General features: G+C 42.9%; 1 protein-coding gene across 1 annotated transcript in view; it reads left to right on the top strand.

Moving 5' to 3' along the window:
• Positions 1-2,720: 2,720 nt before the first annotated feature.
• HMOX2 (heme oxygenase 2) overlaps positions 2,721-12,904 on the top strand; it is a 180,841-nt gene continuing 170,657 nt past the window's right edge. Inside the window, exon 1 of the mRNA XM_085632204.1 lies at positions 2,721-2,859. The gene's annotated coding sequence lies outside the window, so the exon portion shown is untranslated. The remainder of the gene's footprint in view (positions 2,860-12,904) is intronic.

Raw genomic sequence — 12,904 nt, 5'->3', positions numbered from 1 at the left:
CACAACATCAACAGTGTTTCGAAATTCTGGGACCAATGTCCCTTCCCCATTCCTATTATGGGACATGGCTCTCCGTCGTGGTTCAAATTCATTCACTAAGTCAATGGATGACTTATTCACATACAAACAATCAACAACAAACTTGTAATAATGAGTGACTTCATATAACACAGCCATCTCAATCACGACACAAACCAATGAGTGACTGAACACTTATCCGCCACTTCATACACCAAATTCACAGTGGTTCATATTCTGGGACTTGTGTCCCTTCCCAATACCAATTATGGGACTTGGCTCTCTGTCGTGGTTCAAATTCTGGGACCCTCTAACCCCTTCTAATTGTGGCTCAATCGCCAACTTCTGGGATTACTATCCCGGTTCCAGGTTCAATCTGGAGGCTGCTGGATTCTATATCCTAGTATCACTGTCCCGGCTCTGGGCTCAATGCTCCTCATCACGCACTTGTTTTTAATTACCGTCCCCATCATGGATCAGCTTCCGGGAGATTTATTCCACTTATTGACTTTATAGTCATTTCATATTAAAAAGCACACTGCCAACATTCTGCTAGTAATCTTCGCTTTTCAATATTCACTATCACCCAGACCAATGGTGTTACTGGCAAACGTCAGCAAAGGCAGAATCTTTTCCTCTCAATAGTGTATTTTTTTTCCTTTTTTTTTTTTACACCCTGAGCTAAAAGACACGCCGTCAATATTTCCACCGTAGTATACACAGTCAGCTGTTACAAAACGACATATCCCGCATCAGCAAGGCAAGAAGATTAAGACGGATAAAATACCTCACATTTTTATCTTTGGCAAACAATCGATCTGTGTGCGCCTGAATTATTCACATAACCTGAAGGCACGCATATCCACGTAGAACCGGGTGGTTCTCGGCAAGGACATGCATCCAAAATCGCCACTCAGGAGTACTGACGCAGGCAGGTTGGAGTGAAGACTCGTCACAAAAGGGACGGTGTCATGGTGACGCCGACAGTCTCCATGAGGAGGTAAGCTGGCACGTATTGTCCCTCTCGTGCAGGATTTTTTTTCCATTTAAACTATGGCAGTTAATCCGTTACTGTGAACGCACATGCTGAAGACAACAGTCAAAACCAATGAATACCGTAGATATTCCGTAGACATCTGCACATCTCTCTCTTTGAAAACGTTCGCTGCCAAACAATTCAAGCACTGTTCAAAGATGCGTCAAACTCAGAAGCCTTAAATAATCACTGCCCTCCATTGACACCTCCAAAGCGCCAAACAGCAACTGAGCTCGTATTCACAGTCAACTAAAAGCTTAACAGCTTCTCACCGGGGCCCGGTCATTGCCCCCGAGTAATATATTCAAAATATACGCCGGAGCTCGATATTTGCCCCCGAACGGCACACTCAAAAGTGAAACGTGAATCTTCAATAAATAATACGGAGGCCCGATCTTAGCCCCCGATCGTCACACATCAGAATTCATCACATTGAAACCTGAATCTCCATTACTTAGTACTGAGGCCCGATCTTTGCCCCCGATAAACATGTACTAAACTCATATCTGGCACGCTTGGGTTAAAGGGCGACCGTTGGCAGGGTCACTAGTGGGGTTTGAGTGCCAGACAGCAGTACATACTTGTTTCTATTTTCCTTCAAAAAAAATAAATCTTTTACGTTGTGGTTTCTTTAGTTAATATTTCATGTACCTGTCAGGTTTCTTAAACATCCATGGACTTCTCTTTTCATGTTCTCCTGTCAAGTTCCGTTTTTTCCTTCAAGTTCCAATAGGTTGCACACGTGGATTCTTCTTCAAAACATCGCCAAAATGTTGTAATCAATGAAAGGATGGTCCGATCTTCTTAAGTAGATTGGTTATGATCTTTATTCAAGTTAAGAAATCAAGAGAAACCCCACCAGGAGCAGCTGTCCTGCTGCTCAGCCCATACCCAACTGACATTCACAGACATTCAACATTCCATCCATCCAACATTCCACACCACAGTCATTCTAGCTGAGCAGCAGGGAAACATAAGTTACAACACGATCATTTCATGATAAAACATGGACATATAAGGAAAATTGGAGACAAATGAAACCATGGGGTCATTTCTGTTGATTTTCCACGTATTGAGAAGTATCTGTTACTCAATGGATTGCTGTTATTTGAAGCAGCCCACCCACTTGACAGGGACACAATTGGCAACCTCTTCTAATATAAAACGCTTTGACGACTCGTCAGGTGTAGTAAGCGCTATAAAAATACAAAATATGTCTCAAGAGCGTGCGCACAAACCGCCGTGCCCTCTAAACCTCCTGTTGCAAATGTTGCGGACCGCTAGCAAGCACTGAACACACCTGGTTCGAGACCGCGCTGAGAAAGAGTGACCGGACACAACCCTCGCTGACCACCGCGGATCAGACTAGTTCAAACGGCTACCAACAACCACTAACCACCCCCTACTTTAAGATCCTGAATACCGTCCAGTACGCTAATAATGCGTATCATAGACCTCCCCGCACCCTCACCCCCCTGAAAAAAAACACAGACCACCACAACATTAGATAGCACCAAGCAACGATTGGAGGAGAATGGGAGAACGTTTGCCAGTTCAACGTCCGGATCCACAACCAATCACTTTCGTCATTCTATGAAGAGCAATATGATTGGCTTAGCTGAGGTGACATTTATGCTCCAATCCTAGGTCACTTTACGCCTCAGTAGTACCTCCCACACACAGATTGCTCACAGAGAAAGTTCAGAGACAGTATTGGCTGTTTTGTGATCCGGAAGCTCTAACATTGGGGCTTTAATGTTAAACGACCCAACAACGGACTCTAGACTGATTCACGGACGAACCGTGTAAGTCACAGTTAATGGGTTTCCGTGTTAGTTAAGGTGCTGTAGGTTAACTTTAAGCTTTGCGTGACACGAGTGGGGAGGTCATTAAAATTAGTATGGTGGCTGTATTTTCCATGCTGGATTATTTTCGTTTTATCAGTATTATTGCGATGCCGTCTAAATTCGAGGAAGATGAGAGGCTGCCTATTTGGCAGAATTATTTTGAAGGACAGTGTTTATTTTAATAGTGTTTCTGCTTGACAGTGTAAATGCGAGGAAGTCGAAAAGCTGCGTAGGAACTCACTAGTTCGAGGACTAGGCATTCTGCTCGCCTCTGCACATTATGTGTTTTTATGTAGCGCGAACTTTACCCGAAGGTGTCAGAGCGCTTTATTATAGAACGAGTTACATTACATAACGACTTAAGAGTACATGAATAATATAAATTATACGAAACAAGTACACTCGAAACCCGCATAAGCAGGGCACAAGTCCTAAACAAGCTTTGAAAATGCAATAGCCTTTGATTAAGTTAAAGCCATTTGCTTTGCTAATGGTATTGTATAGCAAAGCAAGTGGCTTTAACTTAATAAAAGGCGAGAGCTTGTTTCCAGTCCAGGGAGGACCTGGCTTGGCAGTTCGGGCTGGACAGTTCCCATGAGGCACAGGGTCAAGACTGATTTGCATATGGCTGGGTTCAAACTGGAATGGCATGGTGAGCAAACAAAACCGATGGATTTAGGCCCAGCTCTCTGTACTGGGGTGAATGTAGGACATGTTTCTGCATTCTGTCCATCATCTGTTGTTAGGTCTCGCCTAGGCAGCGCCCATGCGCTGTCTCTCCGAGACATCAAGTAATCTGTATCAGGGGTGAAACGCCAGGTGATTTCTCCTGCCGCTTGCCATTTGTAAACTCTGGCATTGCTTTTGTTAGCGGGCTTCTTATTGGGTGTTGATCCGTATTTGTGCTTTGTTGGTGAGGTGGCTTGGCTTCTTTTATGTGATGTGCGAAGTTTTGATATTCCCTTATTTTCTTGCTTAGTTTGAAGAGCTACTATGGTCTGAGCAACTGCGTTCATCTAACACTGTAAAGTGGAGTGGGCTATGACTGGAGGTATTTCTTTGGTATTGAGGATACAGGCAGATGTGTGGGATGTAGGCTGTCTGACTGCTCTGAAATAGAGCAGCCCTTGGGATAAAGGAAACGCTTATAGAAAGACTGCTGAGGCATCGATGAAGCTGGCCATTTCATGATAATAACCCATTATTTCATTGAGGATGCGTGCGTGAGTGAACCAGGGTGCATTGTGTGCTTTAGTATTAATGCTGGAATTACTCTGCTTCAGTGAATGTATTTGCACTTATTACAGGTTGTGGTAGTATGGGAGATGGTGCATTGTTTTGTAATTACTCCGCTTTTAAGTAGTGCAGCATTTGCACAACGAATGGTTTATTGGTGCTCGTGGCTTCTTGGCGCTGTAGAATTCTGTGGCCTGGTGCCTCTGTATTCCATAGCCTGGTGCCAGCATGTTGCCTTGCTCTGGGGCAGTGTCGGTGTATTCACTGGCACAACGCATTGCTGGTGCTTTTTGTGAGCCCAAGACGGTGTGTGTGTAGTGAAGTGTTGATGATGTATTCCCTTCCCCTTACCACACAACCCAACCCCTTGCAGTATAGCAGTTGTTTGCTGAAGGTGTTACTGCCAGGTTGTGAGTCTCTTACTTGAGGGTATAAGGGCGGCTGGAACATTCAAGCAAAAAATGTAGTACGCAAAATTCACCAATTCTCACTGCTGGATCTGTGTGTGCTAAGCAATACCAAAGGGGATGATGGACGGAGCGTTTGAGCAAATCAAACACTCACTCCCAGTCAACTGATCTGGGTTTAATCCATCATCATTCTTTAGCTCACTCCACCACCCCAGTTCAGACATGGCCATATGCAAATCAGTCTGAGCCTGTGACTCATGGGAACAGTCCAGCCTGAACTGCCAAGCCATGTCTTCCCTGGACCGGAAACAAGCATCCTGGGACCGGTTTCGGGTTCATAACCCTCATCAGCCAGGCTATCTTGAATCCAGTGAGCAAAAAAACCCGATAGATTTAGGCCCAGATCTCTGTACTGGGGTGAATGTATGACATTGTTCTGCATTCTGTCCATCAACTGTTGTTTTTGCATGTCACCCCGAGTGGGACGGGTATGCTCAGACGTGAGTCCCATGCTCTCCATGCCACTGGACTCAAGCTATCCTGGCTGAAGAGGGGTGAAACCCTGAAACCGGTCCTAGGATGCTTGGTTCCAGTCCAGGGAGAACCTGGCTTGCAGTTCGGGCTGGACTGTTCCCATGAGGTACAGGGTCAAGACTGATTTGCATATGGCTGGGTTCAAACTGGAATGGCATGATGAGCAAAAAAACGATGGATTTAGGCCCAGATCTCTGTACTGTGGTGAATGTATGACATTGTTCTGCATTCTGTCCATCAACTGTTGTTTTTAGATCTGTGTGTGCTGGCACTGCAGATTACCTGCAGCTCTTTAAATAAAAAAATACGCAGTCCTGTGAAATTGTCCCAAGATTAGCATCTGCTAACATCAGATTAAGAATGAGCATTGCAATGCAATTGGTCTCGCATTTACGCAAGTTTGAGCTCTTGGCATTGTAAATGACAATACCTTTTATTTATGTTTTTTTTTTTAAACCTGAATTAAAGGCATTGTCATTTACAATGCCATTAACTTAAACTCGTGTAGATGCGAGACCTATTGCATTGCAAATGCTTGTTTTTGCATTTGTCACCCGAGTGGGACGGGTATGCCCAGACGTGGGTCCCGTGTTCTCCATGCCACTGGAATCAAGCAGATAAAGGGTTATAAAGCTCTGCTTAATATGTAAAATAATAAATACCAGGCCCACAGGTTTTTCCTGAGAAGCATGTGGCTGGCACTGTTGAATGTCAGGCTGCGGAATACAGAGGTTGCATAGTTTTGATTACACCTCATGCCTCTTTAATGCCTCACCAGTCAGTCTCTGCCCCCTTATCTTAATCTCGCAGGTTCTTTTCATCCCTGCTTTGTCCTTAAGCACACTTTTTCCATCTCTCTCTTTCTTTCCCCTGTCTGTGTTTTTTCTCTCTCTCTTCCTCTGGATCAAAGTTTAAAAAAAAAATAAGTGCTGTTCCCCAAAATGGGTGCCGATGGGCCCACCTGCAACCAACCAGCGGCTCAAATTAATCACTGTTTAAGTTAAATTCCAATACAGTGGTTCAGGGAGTTGAGTATCTGGACAAAGAGATCTATGTGAAATCTGCCTGTAAGAGGCTGCTGTAAGACAAAAACGGATTGTGTAGTTAATGTGGCTACTGCTGAAATGTGCATGTTCATAGCATGCAAACGCATACATAAATAGTATTATGCGCAATCACATTAACCCTGGCAGCTGTCTTATTGGTATTATAGCCTCCAGGTGCAGGTCACACACAGTAGATATGTGCTGTGGGAGAGCTCTATTAGTCTATCAGTACTGGCATATTGCGCAACCTGCAAGTTGAGTTTGAAGTGCTTTATAAAAGTTTTTTGCTACTGGAGTGTACTGCAAATCAAGACAGATATGTACTCTTAGAGCTCTGCGGATCTTTCAATACTGATATATTGATGTAGGGTTTAAATCAGGATTGAGGTGCTTTTTGAGAGTCCTCTGCTTGTTTTGAGATTATGATTTTGGGGTGCACTTCCTCACTGTGAGAGATCTAAGAATATATAATTAGTTTACTAGAAATAGTACTCTTGGCCACAATACAGATGTTAGAACTCATCAGGTGTCAGTACTTTGAAACCAAAGGACTGTGCAAACTCAGGTGGATGCATTGTGATATTTTTGCATATGACTTGGGACTATTGAACTAGTGTGCTGTGCATGTCAGGATTGAGATGCATTAGAAGAAATGTTTCAGTGGTAGGAAAGGTTAAAATAGCTGTGTATAATAACAGCTCGATGTAAGTCTCAAATAATGGGAAAATAATGCATGATGCACGTCAACCGTGATCGTTGTGCCTGGGCCTAGCATCTCTCTGCAGCTCTCTGTGTATTGTTCTAGTGGCAACTTAACTATTCCTTTGTCTGTTTTAGTTTCATTTTCTATCTACTATTTAATTGATCCAGCACTTTTTTGTATTTGAACAAATGGCATGTAATATCATCAGGGTCAAGGGATGTGTGATGCCATCGTGATGTCATCAAGGTCAAAGGGCATGTGATGTCACTTCCGCTACCCCTGCAGTTTTGCTGATTTGACGTCTATGATAAATGGTCTTCTAAAGATTCAAAATAAAGCAAAACACCTTATCAATAGTACTCGTAGAGGGCCAAAAGCCTAATTGGAGGTGTGACAACACTTGGTTTTCCTGTATCCGTGGTTGGATTTTAACCAATAATTGTCGACTAAAGATCTTTGGGGCATTGTCTATCAGGTTACTTGGTCTATAATTATCTGGCTTGGCCTTATCTCCCATTTTATGCTTCGGGATGATCTCGGCTCCTCTCAAGATTTCTGGTATCTCTGCTATTATAGCATTCAATATGAAACCCCATACAACCAGTTCTGACTGATGGAGATCTCCAGGAATCTTGTCCAGTCCTGGGGCTTTCTCAGTTTTCTTACTATTTATGGTTGCTAGAGTCTTTCATGGAAAATAGGCTGTAGGAGTGTCCTCTAAGTCACACAATATGTTCACCTGCTCTCCATTTGTGTCTAGACACTCTCTCTTGTTCGGAACAGTATAGTTGAGTTGGTGTGCAAAGTTTCTGTAGATGTTTGCGATTTTGCTGTTGAAGAAATTGGATAGGTTGTTGCAGAGTTGTTGGGAGGCAGGGATGTTGGTGACAGTGGCTGAAGACGAGGTGAAAGGATCAAGAAGGTATCCTTGCAGCTGTTGGAGCTTCCTTCAATGCGGTCCACAAGTGCTTTTTTCTTGGTGTCTCTTATTTGCTGGTGATAGCATCTGAGTGCAGCCTTGTAGGTAGTTCTGTTGGTGGTGTCATGGCTGCCTCTCCATTTCCTTTGTAGCTGCTTACAGTGTAGGGTTATAAATACTCAACGAGACTGCCCTTTCCAAAAAGGTTGTTTTTCAACCACTAGTTATAGTTTGCCACTTGAGATTAGTCACTTATGGACCTCAGTTAGCTCCTGCGAAAAAATGGGGACTGTCTTCCAATTATATGTTGCTTGTGCTTTTACTTGCCCATGTCTATGCGAGCCACATTTGAACAAGCTTTGGCTATGGAGCCCTTTTTTAATTGCCCAATAGCCTACAGTAGCTTGCTGAGATTAGAAAGCAACGAGGGAAGCAGTGGCAGGTATAAAAGGAGAGCGAAGCAACAAAAGGGGTGAGGATGTGGTCTAAGGGCTAGGACATTCGATCTCAAATCTGGGGAACCAGGTTTGAGTCTCGGCAATGACATTCAACATCCTGTGATTCTGGGCAAATCACTTAATCTCCCCTGCCTAACAAAAATGAATGTGTCCTTGTGTAACGCAATTGGTGCTCATGTAAAGCGCTCTGATACCGTATACCTTCAGGTCAAGTTTGCGCTATATAAAACTCAGAAGAAAAAAGAGTGACAATGGCACACCAGCTCACTTATCCTTTCAGAAGAAGAGGTTTCAACTGTCCGCGTTCCCGTGTCACAAGAGTCCCCAAATAGCAAAGGTAAGAGGGGTGTCGCTACCCTGCCTCTTCCTGGCTCAGACAGGCTAAGGTGGATCTGCTCTTTGCCCGGTTTTTGTGTCCCTTGTCCGCGGGTCTCCTTGGGTTTAAGAGCGCACTGATGCATTGGAGCTCCTCCTCCTGGGCTCAGTGATGGATGCTGGGGAATAGAATCCTCCTTTGCAGCAGTGAGTAATCATCTTCAGCTGGCATATTTCATATTCAATATCTGATTATGTCTACTTGAGCAAAGCTGTGATCCGTCATTGGTGTTACTGGTTCAGTCATTTGCACTAGGTGTACTGAGTTTCACATGAGTATTTCAAGCTTTGGCACCATCAGGTTCTGCGTCCATTACACAGACTTTGCTCAGTTAGGTGGAGAAGTTCGGATGACGAAATAGATATATGCTGCCCCTTACTTATTCTTAGTTTTCAGACGGAGATTGTGTATTATACAGGCCCAGCTCTTTGATTGGGTTTTGGCAGTTCCTGCAAATATGATAGAGATGTGGATCCTACTCTGCGATGCCAGTCTGAAATGAAGTGACCAGATAGCACTTGCTTAATAGGTTTTGATACAAGGTGAAGAATTGCACCTGCCAAAAATTGAATTCTAATGAGTTGAATGTAATAAAACCAAAGACTCAGTACAATTAATAATGTAAATCTGGTCTGGAGATGTTTAGAAAAATGGTTATACGATCTGCAAAGGCTTATAGAAATTTTATAGAAGCAGCCAAGGAGCAGTGTTAAAATACAAGAATAGAGGAGGTGGGAAATTATCCTAGAGAAATGTGTGAAATTCTGACAAAAAATATACAAATGTAGCCTTCATGGAATTTTCAAACCTGTGAGAGGAATCCTCCACCTTCTAGGTGATTGAAGATTTCTTTGTGGATAAAATTACAGTCCTTCAGGAGCCCAGTGTACCATTTATAAGTAGATCAAGAGGATATAATGACTATATGTGTTTCCTCTCGATTCCCCAACACCCCTCCCCCCTTCTTTAAACCCTTCTTGCTCCCTTCCTAAAAGGACCTTGGAAGAAAGAGGTTAGCATTAAAGGGATGAATATTACCCGTTGCCCTGGGGATCCATGTCCAACTTTTCTTAAATGAGGATTCTTCTGTGCTGGCAATTTGTAAATTGTTCTATAGCAAGGTATAATGCCAACTTGTTTGAAGGATTGTTTTGTATCTCCTTTTTAAAAAAAAACATGTTCAGCCTGTTACGCTGGTTGACGTTCAGCTGTTGTAGGGACACCATTTCTTGTTAAGATAATGGAGAAGAGGTTAACAAATCAACTGGTGTTACATCTTGAGCAACGTGGGCTGGTAGTGGGATCTGCAATCTGGTTTCAGGCCTAATCGGTCCATTGAGACAGGCCTACTGGCCTCCAGGAACTCCTGAGCTGGCTGGATGAGGGATTGGCCAGACTATTATTACTCCTCCAAATCTTGTTTGTTTTTAATGCTAGACCATCAGATTATTCTGAGTTGCTGCAGCTGGTGGATTTGCATCTTCCTTAATTGGCTGGCAGCATTCCTGACTAATAGAACCATACCTACACATTATAGGGTGCTCGAGGCTTCCATGCTTCCTGCGCTTTTTAACACTGATACAAAACCATTTCATGACCAGTGGCATAAAGAAACTTGAGGGGGCCCTCTGCAAAGTGTATTGAGGGGGGGGGGGGGCTGTAGCTCGGGGCTGCTGGGGTATTGTTATGCCACTCTTCATGACATGTTGGAAGTCAGGAGATAGGAGTTCATGTTTATGCAGACAATGCGCAACTGTTGCTTCCCTAAACTGGGTACCATGAACAGTCTTCGCCTCTGCTATTTAGCCATACATGCAGACAGGTTAGCTGGTCCTTAATGCTAGTAGAACGGAGCTACTTGTGATAGGCTTCAGGACACTTGTGAAAAAGTTCAGCGTCTCACATAAGGCCTTGATTGTGGTTTCTGTTGGAATTGAGCTTTCACAAAATGTGAAAACCCTATGAGTTGTTTCCACTAGTTAGCTTTCGAAGGAAGAGCATGTTAATGGTCTAATACATTTTGCTAATATCTTTATTTGTTTGCTAAACAAATCATTTTGTCTCAAAATAATAGAGCTACTCTAGCACAAACTGTCATTGACTCTAGAAATGATTAAGGTTGCTCAGTCATTGTTGGGGCCGCCAAGACAATTGTAGTGCGTATTTAAAAAATAGATTAACTCTACTGCATGTGTAACTGCCTTGGCTAATGGAAGCATGTACTCTCAACTATCCACAGGCTACACAGGATCCCGACTGTTAGGGTGACATTTCAGGTTTTGACTATATTATATAAAATCATCTTTCCACTGGTACTGGATTGCGGTAAAGTCAGACAGCAGACTAGTACCCTAGAGCAACTTTTAACCTTCTCATGAAAAGGAAGTAGTGGCACACTGTAAGTTCAAAAGAATACTGAGGTGAAATTGCGAAGCAATATGTCAATTATTCTGTTTAGAATGAGTTTGAAGACCACCTTGTTCTAAATTTTCTGGCATTTCTAGGTCGAAGGGGGCCTCTTTCTTAGCACTTGTCAGCACCTGGATCCCCTTGGGTTTAAGGTGCCTGAATCTTTTTTTGTACTATATTTGGGTAGCCATTGAGAATGGTGCTGTGACAGCTTACTCCTCTCATTACGGGCTATAAGCGATGAAATTACCAGGCCAGCAGTCTCGCAGAGGTTTTTGTCCCATTGCAGATCCCAGAAATTGTATATTCAAACAGACAAAAAACACAAATGTTGCCCTATGCAAGGCACCATAATCTCTCAATGACATTAATGTGCCATACTGTGCTGTTCCTGCAGATTCCTAAAGAATCTGTGTTCCACACAAGTAAAAACTCAGATCAAAAGTTTGCCACCATTCAGACCATAACTGTCCCCTTTTGTGCAGAACTAGAACTATTCCCAGTGTTCTCTGATGCAGGCCCCTACACGAGAACACATGTGGCTCCGAAGCATGACATTCAGCCATACTCTCTGAAGTCTGTATGCGTCTGTGGATAGAATCTGCAATTACTTGTTATTGTAAAGGATGCATAATGAATCAAGGCTGTGTTTACTAGCCATCATTTTTCGCTTCAGTGATGCCCTAGAGATGATGCCATGAGAGAGTAAATGATGTTGTCAGTGATGTCATTAATGATGTAGGTTCTGATGTTATCTGTGATGTTGTGTGATGATATGACAGGGTGTTTGCATATCTCACCATAAATGGCGAATTGAAGTGTTTTTTTGTGTTGGGTTGGACTTGGATCATTACAGACTTTAATTTTAGTTTTTATTGACTTTTCCATTGTTATAGACTAGAACACATGATCTATTCTGATGTAAGTAATGAATAATAACTTCCCTATAACAACTTTTTTTTTGGTGCTTTTTGATGGTTTGGTTGTGATGTACTCTGTCTGAGGGTTGACGTATCCAGTGTGCAAAGAGCCTAAGAGCCCAGTGGGCATGCCTTATGGCCACGCACAGAGATCCCAGCATGCTGTTCGTAGGTGCTCTTGGAACTGGAAGCTTAGGGTGCAAGGAGTAGCTTGGTACCACACCATGTATCTAGTGCACCTTCCCTCAGAGCCCACAATGCAAAGTGTTTGTCTTTAACCAGTGTGTCATGGACTGAGAGCTTGGAGTAGAGCAACACTGTTCCCTATGTCCCTGACCTCCATACTTATTTAGTCAACATACGCACTCTGTATAAAATACATATTTTGGTTACTTCTGCTCATATGACAAAAACGTATGTTATGAGTATAAATAAAACAAATGTAACTCTATTTCACAGTATAAAACGGTAGCAATGAACAAAGAAGTTGTTCAGAAAGTTATGAGATCAGGATGGCCTAGCTCTACGATGACTTTATTGAATACTAGTGCACTCCTTTCTTATAATGGTTTTCTGGTTGTACACAATGGTTCGTGTGCTGTCAGGGTATCAACTACTGATCGTAGGAAGATTTCACATTAATGGGTCAGCACTTTTCCTTCACTAGGGCAGTGTCTCTTCTCTGCACCACTATTACTCCCAATAGGACTCCTCTTATATTGATCTTGTTTTCATGATGTTTTTCTCCTGCTTTTCTGTTATACTGTATTAAACATACATCACATCAGTAAATTTGTATGCAGCTTAACACCTCTCAAATGGTTAAGTAATTTGTTCATCGAGTCCGCCCATGACTGTGGGGTCCCAGCCCTCATAGTCTTAGACAATAGATCCTCCCCCATTTTAAATAAAAAGGTGTAAGCAGTAGCAGCATTCTATTTCTTCAATAAGTCGTCTAGGTGCTCGGCCTATACGGCCAAATTGCATGTTAT

Source organism: Triturus cristatus, chromosome 10 (assembly GCF_964204655.1).
Source record: "Triturus cristatus chromosome 10, aTriCri1.1, whole genome shotgun sequence".
Taxonomy (NCBI): domain Eukaryota; kingdom Metazoa; phylum Chordata; class Amphibia; order Caudata; family Salamandridae; genus Triturus; species Triturus cristatus.
The sequence above is the reverse complement of the archived record's forward strand: the minus strand, read 5'-3'. Positions and strand labels throughout refer to the sequence as shown.